This window comes from Pagrus pagrus (assembly GCF_965226575.1).
Source record: "Pagrus pagrus genome assembly, chromosome: 9".
NCBI lineage: Eukaryota > Metazoa > Chordata > Actinopteri > Spariformes > Sparidae > Pagrus > Pagrus pagrus.
The window spans coordinates 23,133,912-23,143,995 of record NC_140193.1 but is presented as its reverse complement, the minus strand read 5'-3'; positions in this window follow the sequence as shown (position 1 = coordinate 23,143,995).

Below are 10,084 nucleotides of genomic sequence, written 5' to 3'. Positions count from 1 at the left end.
GGGAATAGTGTAGTGGTGGATCTGGGATGGAGGGATGTAGATAGCATGTGGCAGGGTCACTGCGCAGGTTAAGCAACAATTCAGCTGAGTGCCTGTAAAGGAAGTGGAGTATGGTTGGAGAAGACCAGCACACCAGCTAAAAAGGCCACACAATCCAGATTAAACTTTGGCCTTTAAACAGAAATTACAACATCCCCTCTACGCTTTCAGTAGTTAAGCTTTCGGACTTTAACATGAGCAAATATTTTTGGATATTCCTTTATCTCTTCTTGCAATGCCAGATCACTATACGGGAACATTTAGAGACATTTCTCCAAAAACACATCAATCCCAAACAATACGGTGTAATCCAATGAGACAAAGCAACAACTTAATCCATTCATTAATTTTTGCATTCTTCAACAGGAATTCAATGAGGTTAAGGTTGTTTGGGTTTCCAGATGAGAGCCCTCACGCAATCCCAGGCCCTGATGACTTCTGCATTACTAGAATGATGCGGCCGGGACTGATGGAGCTGAGTGTGTCAGGAGGTATTAGCCTTCACAGCCCAAAGCTGGTGGACAAAACCCGACTGCGCCCCCTGACCCAATCCACCGTCAAGTTACTGACCCAGCAATCATGGGAGAAACAGACAGAGAGAGAGAGAGAGAGAAAGGGAATGCTATAAAGGAAAAAAAACATGTTGGGGAAGAATTAGAAATGGAGAGAAAAGGCAGAGAACAAGAGAGGGAAAGACAAATACTGAGCCTCTGACTTTTCTGCATGCATGTTACCCAAATCACAGGAAATGGTTTTAAGGGCTTTTTTCCCGTTCGGTTCACTCTGATTCCCCCTCTCTCACTTCATTTAACTGAATTAATGAGCAGGTCCAGCCAGACCTCAGAATATTACCTTCCCTGGGCACCCGTTATTTTGTTCGGAGATTGAGCTTTTGTTGTTCGGCGACTATGATATTATAATTTTACAATAAATAAACATGTTTGCTTGGGATACGTTTCAGGGGGTCGCAAAGACTTCTGTGGATAAAATATGAGCTGTAAGATAGTTTATGATGCACAAATGACAAAGAGAGGTGAAAATTACAGCACTGTTTTTTAATTATCAAGATCTATGCCTTCTAGTGTGGTGTTACCACTGTTCTATTGAACTTGTGAATGAATGTTCCCATAGTACTCCTCTCAGCACTCTGACACGGAACAAACACAGTGGGATCGTGGCCTCGCAACACGACACTGGAGGACCGAGCTACACCTACATCAGAGAGGACCTAAAGCTGTGTACACATGGTTCACCTCAGGACAGACCTGCTTACAGCACAATGTCAATGTTGGACTCCCTCTGTGCACTCTGTTGAATGCGTCTCTGTGATGGTACAGTAGACAGAGTTCCCATAGCATGCTGCGGGCTATATCGTACAGGATACAGTATTATAGCAGTAAAAAGCGGCTTTAAATGTGGTGCTTTTGTTTAACTGTGAAACCCAGTGGCACGAATATGCCTGCTTATTTCCATATGTTGTACATCCCATCTGATTTATGAAATGATATGAGTTCATTCATTATTCATATTGGTTGTGGAGTTATTACCATTTCCCCGTCAGGCTTGCCACTGACACCGTAAACATTATGAAATCACAGTTCGCCAGAGGCGTTGCTGCTGCTGTGAAAAGTGGTCACAATTGACTAGTTAGCACAGGCGTGCAGTACACTGGAGACAAGCACTAAATGCCATACAAGTGACCCGTGAATTTTTAATACAAGCAAAGTGGTGACAATAAGACAAGTGACAAGGAGGAAAAATGACTATGGAACTGAATATTACTGAGGCATGCTCTGCTTAAAACTCTGGGTCGGGTCCTGTTATTACTGTGCCCTGAGCTAATACAAGAGCAACAGTACCATGCTTTCGATCTTAAAGGGTAACTCCACTAATATCACACATTAAAGTGTGTTTACAGGTCTTGGGGAGTACTATTGCACATGTGAAAAAAGTAGGATGAAGTCTTCTGCGGCTCCAGAGGGAAGTTACCCTTTAATGCAGTCCAGGTCCTGACTGTAGTGTACTAACACCAGGACCCAACACGCAATCAGCAGGTCCCATTTGCAGATGTCCTACCAGGATTATAAAGCTAAATTCTTTTAAAATGAATAAGAATTTCACACCACAGCGGACTTAGTTGTAAGCTAATTTGTCACAGGCTTATCAAGGCCTATTCATCACTGATCTAGTAATTACCAGAATGAGCTACAGGATAACCCCCCTTTGCCCCCCTCTTTTCTCCCCCCAGCGATGGTCAGCCTGTAAAACCAAGATGTGTTGGCACCTTTATGATATAAATACTCACACACCCTGGGCATAAGAAAGCTGTCAACAGAACATTTGTTTTCCATTTTTCACCACCCAAAGCACTTCAAGCTGAGGGGGGAAAAAAGGAGACAAGGCGTTAAAAATGTACCGCAACACTAACTATTTTGCCCCTTGGTGAATTTCGGTGCTTAAACAGATGGGGCTCGAATTGGTTCCCTTTTATTTAGTGCAACAGGATCGTCCGAATTTCCATTCAGCAAGCTCTCACCTCCACACATGCCTGGTTGTGGTTGGCACATGCAGATTAAAGGCATAAAACACACAAGCTGTACATTCACACGTGCTTGATTATGTATGTGTGCTGACACCCACAAACACACATGCGCGCGCGAACACACACACACACACACACATAGCAGCTGCTATCGCTGCTCTCTCTTAATGCCCATTCATCACTAAACTTTCTGCTGATTGGAAAACACAAGTGCATGTCAAGTGAACTGAAAGACAAGGGGTGTCAGAGGTGCGTGAGCTGACCCACGCATGGAAGTAAGCTGTGATGACCCCCACTCTCCACCCTCCCCTCCACCCTACCGTAAATAGATCAAAGCACATCTGTTTCTGTGTCCAGCAGCCACACATCTATAATTGCAAACTGGCCTTAATGGCTTAGAGCGACCCATCAGATGCTAAGCAGTTTGGACACAGGAGATGCTAAAGCATATGAGCGGAGCGCAACCATCAGTAATCGCTGGACAGGGAATTCTCTGGAGCCACAGTGGCGGCTGTCTGGTCTCTAGCTGACTGAAATAGATATCACAACTTCAGCCCAGGGACGGAGGCCCTGAGGGGCCGGAGCTGACCACACAGCTGGGCTTGTGGAGCAGGGGTAGACCAGTGGTCAGAGGCAGGGATACCACTGGGACCAAAGATAGGTGCGGAGAAAAAGTTGTAATATTATGGGTGGAGAGGCTGCGTTCACAGGACACAAGAAATTTGTTTAAAAACATAGCAGACACCCAGCTTGACCTAAAAGGTTGTGTTTTAGGCAAAAGAGAGATGCCAGAACAGTTAATGGATTGAAATGAGGTCTGGGAGAGTCCGAGCTGGTCTTGGCTGAATGGATTAAGCACTGAGTGACGAGAGAAGCCTCAAGTTGGCCAGTTGTCACAGTGTGACACTGATTCGGCCTAATGAGCGTAGTGCTGTCACCGCACATCTGCCTCTCATTCACTTGTAGAATCTGGCAGACTCCAAACCTGCTGGAGTCACTGCTAGATGCTGGAACTGGAGACACCTCCACCTCGCAGCATCAGCCCATGGTTGCCAGATTACCTAACGAGAATCAGACAAAATAAGCTGTGCCACAAAATCAAACAACAATAACAACACAGAGACACTCTGAGTCATGATTTGTCATCTGTCTAGAAGGACAAGGCACGACAGTTAACAAGCAGTAAAAAAGTTTGAATGACTAAAGAAAATGGAAATGTAATCACAATTTTGCAGCTGTATAAAAACACTGCATTTTTACTTAGCATTAGTTTGCTTGGGATTGCAAATAAATATTGTTGATTTCTAATGTAAAATATATTTTTAATCATTATCTTTTTTACATCCTAGTCATCAAACCTGATTTATTGATAAGTGTGACTTTCTTACTCATTATATAATAAGGTAAATTTGAACTCCAATGATATCCCATTTAGAGATCTCACATGTATTTATGAAAGCACATGCCACTTTGTTTTTGCATCACTCTTCAGTAGATGAAATGTTACAGTAATAGAACTGGAGTGTATGTGGTAGATTTGAGCCTTTCTGTTGATCAGAAGAGACAACAAGACAACGACAAAGACTGTATGTCCTGTATGTGATAATGATGATTAGGTCGTGGTGTCTCTGATCCACAGAGGACAGCAGTCCTCCCATCTGTCCTGACTCTGAAGGCGTCTCTGTAGACCATGCAGCTACTCAGAAATTCCTCATGGGCATCCTCGTGGAAAATAGCACAAAGGTTTACTAAACATCATTGTGGCGGTGGAACCAATTATTGTTAATATACATCAAATAGCCTCAGCCGAGTCCGAGAAACAGACTGATCACTCCAATAACGGCAACTGTCAGTCTGCTCCCCACTGAAGAGAGCTGTTGAAATAATTAGTCCATGCCCTGTGAATAAAACAATAATACAACAGCCAAGATGACATCCAAAATATGCACATCGCCTCAGATGACCTGAAAACCAGCCACGGCACGGACCGTGGAACAAGGCCACGTCTTCAAACGCAGCCCCGGTCACTGGCCACAGATGAATACAGGCTTTGTTTAAGTGTAGTATGTATATGTTTGGGGAACGCAGTGAAGAGGAACAGTGACCAAAAGCAGTTGTTGGCACTGTTTTTGTTTGAACTTCTGTTCATTAGTTCAGATCTATGCACTCGGCCTCTATGAAGCTGTGTTAACAATTTGCTGCACTTAAAACTTGCACTTCTGCTTCTTTAATGTTTAAAACGGACTTGGACATTTACAATATCATTTCTTATAACATTCAACATGAAAACATATCAGAAGAAGCAGAAAAGTGCAATGTCAGGTTCATGTATGTACAGTGATAACATCAATGTTAACAAAAATTTAAGCTACTGTATACAAAGAATAAAGTAAAAACCACCAGCACTAGAGGATTGTTTTTTAATGCAGATCCTGAAGATGGTGCTGCTCAGCTGCATTTCTCATCTTCTCAGGTTTTTGAAAATGATTTTACCAGAAGTACACACCCAAAACCACACCACATCGAAAGGACAGTTTTGCAACACTGGTTTCAGATCCTGTATCCATGCTGCTTAAAAATCCCTGAGCAAGCCACTAAATCCCTGCCAGCCCTAGGGGTCCTGCACTGTACTCACCTGTGGAGAGGAGTGGGTTAATTGGCACGAGTACCAATGATGTATCACGCTGATAAGAAAGTAATCTAAAACTAGTAGTAGTGAGTAATTCAAGCTACAGATACTCACATGTCTGTGTCTGCATTATGTGTGTTTGTTGTCAGTATGATTAAGACTACCAGAGCTTGTTTGTGTTGACTACAGATTCTGGCCTGTATTCATTATTCAGTATTCATTAGCTCAGAATACACCATTGCATATGGATGCAGTCATGCTGCATAAACACCGTAAATGAACTGTGCATGTAAGATTCTAATTACTGTGTTATGCAGTATGAACATTTGTGTTTCACACTGAATATTCCCAGCTACTGTAGCTCTGTGGTTGTTATGCGAATCAAGTGCTCAGCATACAACTCACCTAAAACAGTCGAGTACAGAAGATACTCTGTGATTTGTCAAGTGGAGAGTGGTGCTTTTGAATATTAGTTCATAAGAAATGTCTGATTGGGAATGTTTTTGTCAACACCTGAAGTTTTGATCAGTCTCAGGACGTAGTGATTGCTTGGACAGCAAAAACAAAGTACTTTTCTGGCTACTGCATCTACAAATGAAGTGAACTGATCAGGAGAAACAACACTGAAGGCTTTAAGAAAAATAATGTTTCATTGCTGTTCTTGCTCTACACCCTTTCCTGGTTTTAATCTACTTTAAAGCTATTCTTATACTGCAGTAAGTCATTAAATGACAATAATACCATGTCTTGGTTTCCAGCAGTGGCGTCACCTAAAAAGCTTTCTGTTCAGAATTGGGCCTTCAAATCTTGATGTGTGTGTTTCATGCGCTGCATCATTTTCTTTTTGTCTGAAGCTACAACAAAGCTTTTTCTGCCACTGTTTTTGATAAAATGCCCAAAGCTCAGGAGCAACTTCTGAGGTACTAAAAATGATGCCACTGGCACCAATGATCAGACCACTAAAACACATTAAACTCAGTCCTTTTACAAGTCTTAACAATCAAGAAATCCCTATACATGCCAATCAGAGAGCTTCCCATCTGTGGGCGCTCTTGTGAGTTGTGCACGTGTGTGATGAGCCTATGAAACTGATAAGTTTTATGTACCATGATACTCCTACATGTGGGAGAAACTGGAATTCACAGCATGTTCATGGGTGTGAAGTCATGAGCAGTTCAAAAGGACACCCGGCACAATGAGCTGGTGTGTGTTTTTCACAACCAGCTACACTAGTGTCAACACTGTGACATGTTAGATTAAGAAGGAATCACAATGAACGAAAGGGGTTGTAGGCATTCTTTAAGATGCTGTCTATAGACACCTGTGACGATACATAACAATACTCCTTCACACTCATACAGTCTCAGTCAGCACAAGAACACTTTTCTCTTCATATCACTCTTGCATCAAATAAAGCATGTAGAGTGGAGTAGTGTACTAGTCTCTGTGAAGCAAAGGGTTTAAAAGTGTTGGCTGAAAAAACAACAAATAGCTCATCAGTGGTAAAGGTGACAAGCGTGAAGCAAAGTGTGAACGGAGAGTCTTCACGCGAGCGTGGTGGTGGAGTGGGGGACAGGGCCTGAGCCGGGCAGGCGGCGGCTGATGCATGGGGGGAGATGGTGATGATGAGAACAGACACGAGCCACATGAGGCCCCCTGACAATGCAGGAGTCCCCTGCGGTATGTCCAGCAGTCTGCTTATGCACGCACGCACACACACACACAAACACACACACACACACACACACACACACACACACAGGCATGTATAAATCAGGCATGCACACAAAAGCACGCAAATTTAACACTACAGCAGTGAGTTTGTAAAAAAAAAATGTGACAAAAATGTAACACATGAAGGTTGAACTTAAAATGAAAAAGTGTTTAAGACCTGTACCATAATGCTGAAATTTAATTTGTTATTCACTATGAATGGCACTGTATTATTTTCAGTTTCTGATTCGTAATGATTGCACTCCCTCTAGTGGTCTTGTGTTTTTCAACAGTTAGAAGCCTGCATTGCAACTGCATACACATAAGCAGTGATTTTGTACATGATACCTACACATTTTTATTTTAATTTTTTCCAAACAACAGAAAAAAAGGAAATATTTTACTTACATATCAGCATAGATGTCTGTCCATTATATTACATCCACAATCATTCTTCCTCATCATACACTTGATAAAGATTAGCTGCAGCTCCCTCCATGGAAATAGTCTCTAGGAATGTTTGAAGCCACAGACCCTCTCTCAGCTGATCTATATCCTTCCAGTTTCTTTTAGCTATCATGCATCCAGTTATTATAATGTGTTTGGACCAGGTTACTTCAACAGTGTAATTCAAAAGGCACACTACTAGATCACAATGCACTGTATGGCCAGTGATCTTTCCCAGGGACTGCGTAACATTTTCCCAGATGGTTTTTACTTTGCAGCCACACTATATAATAGAAAGCACTTGTATCCTGCTTGAGATCAGAGTTGGATACACCCATCCTTTACAACTGAACAGGGTTGAAATATGTTCTATGTACAAAAATATAGTTGATAATTGTCTTCTTAAGCTTCTTAGTGTTTTCCAGACATGATCCCATTCTTCAGGATATAACAAGTTCGGTTTCTTTGAACCAAACTGTAATGTGTCCCTGTTGTTCATATATTCAATGCAATTCCACTAATAATGCATTCCATTACTAAAAAATCATTATCCATCAACACACAACAACACCATTGCTTTTATTTGGCTGCTGAATGAGTTGACAGCAGCACAGTGAAGTTGGTTTGATACAGCAGATTTAAATTTAAACTGTGTGGGGGAAGTTTCATACACAATTCATTCTGGCAGCAAAAAACATCCCAAATTTGGTTAGGCACCGTTTGTGGAACCACGCTGGCTATTCCACACATGTCGTGGACACCAGAAGTCATTCCCAGTTTGCCTCAGCAACACACCACTGGTCCCCCTCCACCATGAGGGTGCCTTTAAAACGATATGCCTTCTGGGGTGTTCTTTTATGGGCTGCAGTTGCACCATTGACTATTGTATAATTCTCTTCAAATCAGTTTGTTCCCCCTTCTCACCCCCCCTTTTTTTCAGCCCACCCCTGACTTAACAACCAGAAAAAGGTCACATTTCTGAGAAGTGACTTCCATGCATGTTCCATGCTGGGTCGTCACTTTCAATTTCCTAAGACCTTTCATGTCACACACCCATCAACCCAGAAAACTGCAAACACACTACACACTACCACGTGTGCCATTTTCACGGTGCTGGTGTGATAAATAAAATAGAATAATGTTAAACAAAATGTGATCTATTCCAAGCATTCCAGCATGTTTGACTTGATTACATTTATTTATTTATAAGTGGAGAGTTACTTCAAAAACGCCAGAGTCATTGTCGCAGTTTCAAGCTTCGCATTTATATGCACAGATATACAATATGTATCATATTTGAGGTGAAAAGAGAAGTAAAAGTGTCTCTTTCGTGAAATTCATGGTTAAATTATGTTTAAATTCTTGTTTTGAGAAATGAAAATGTGTGAGCAGAAGTGATCATGTCCTTCTTTTCATGTCCTCCAGTGCCACTGCCGTATTTAACACTGAGAGACCCTCAGGACACCTAGCGAGCGCTCAACAAACGACTGTCTTTTCCTTTTCCAGCACGCCGTTCAGATGATACAAGATGTTTAACTCTGGGCACAAAATTAATGGAGCATGAAATGTAGGCTGAAGTGCAGCAGGCTCCTAACCTGCAGGTGACATTGTCTACATGAAGCGCTCATTGTGGCCTAAGTGAGCTGTATTATAACCGCATTTGACTGGTGACAATTAGTGACCTTTTGCCTATCCAGCAGCCATCCATTTCAATTACACCGACCTGGAAAGCTTTGCTGGGCGAGCAAGATGAGATACAGTAGCCAGTGTACTTCTACTGTACTTCAGTGCTACTACCTTGATAGGAATGTGTGTTGTATCAAATCAAATTTGTTAATACAATCGAGGGTTGAAGGGATAATAATAAAGTCTTAATGGTTATTAAGTTGTGCTGTTCTTTCTTTAATTCCTTTCAATGGTCCTGCCAATGTTTACTCCTCTGAGCAAATACATTTTTTTTTTTCTATTAATATCAGCCGATGAGTGTTTTCTTAGTCCATTAGTGGATATTTTTCAAATATCACTCTCACAGGACCCTGTCTGCAGTGTCTTGTCAAAATGACTACCACTCACTCCCATTTTGACGAAGTGCTTTGGGCTCTCCAGCGCATCAAAGGCAACATCCGAGCCAGTGTGGACCCTGAGCAGTATGCATTCAGAACTGAAAGATCCACCGGGGATGCCATCTCCACTGCCCTCCTCTCAGTCTTCCCACACCTTGACAATAGAATGCTGTTTGTTTATTTTAGCTAAGAATTCAATACAATCTCACTCATGAAGCTGATTGGAAAACTTAACACAACCCAGCATATAATTGGTACCCATCTACCGAGCATCAGTGATATTGATGAAGTGAGGTTTCTGCACAGGGCCGCCTGAAAGATACTAAAAGACAACACCCACCCCAGCCACAGTCTGTCCAACCTGCTGCCATCTGGAAAAAGATACAGAAGTATCTGCATCCATACCACCAGACTGTGGGGCAGCTTCATTCCTCACTGTGAGACTCCTAAACTCTTCCTCATCATGAATAGTTAATTTTTCTGACTTTATCATTATTTTTTAATAGGTCTGTATAGTTTTTGTGTATGTAGCTTAGGGAATTACAACAAAAGGTCCGTTGCGCAATCTTCATTGCATAATGACAAATACATTTAGAATCTTGAATCAGTCAAATAACAAATAAGTTGTGAGCATTTGCAAACTGAGTCGGT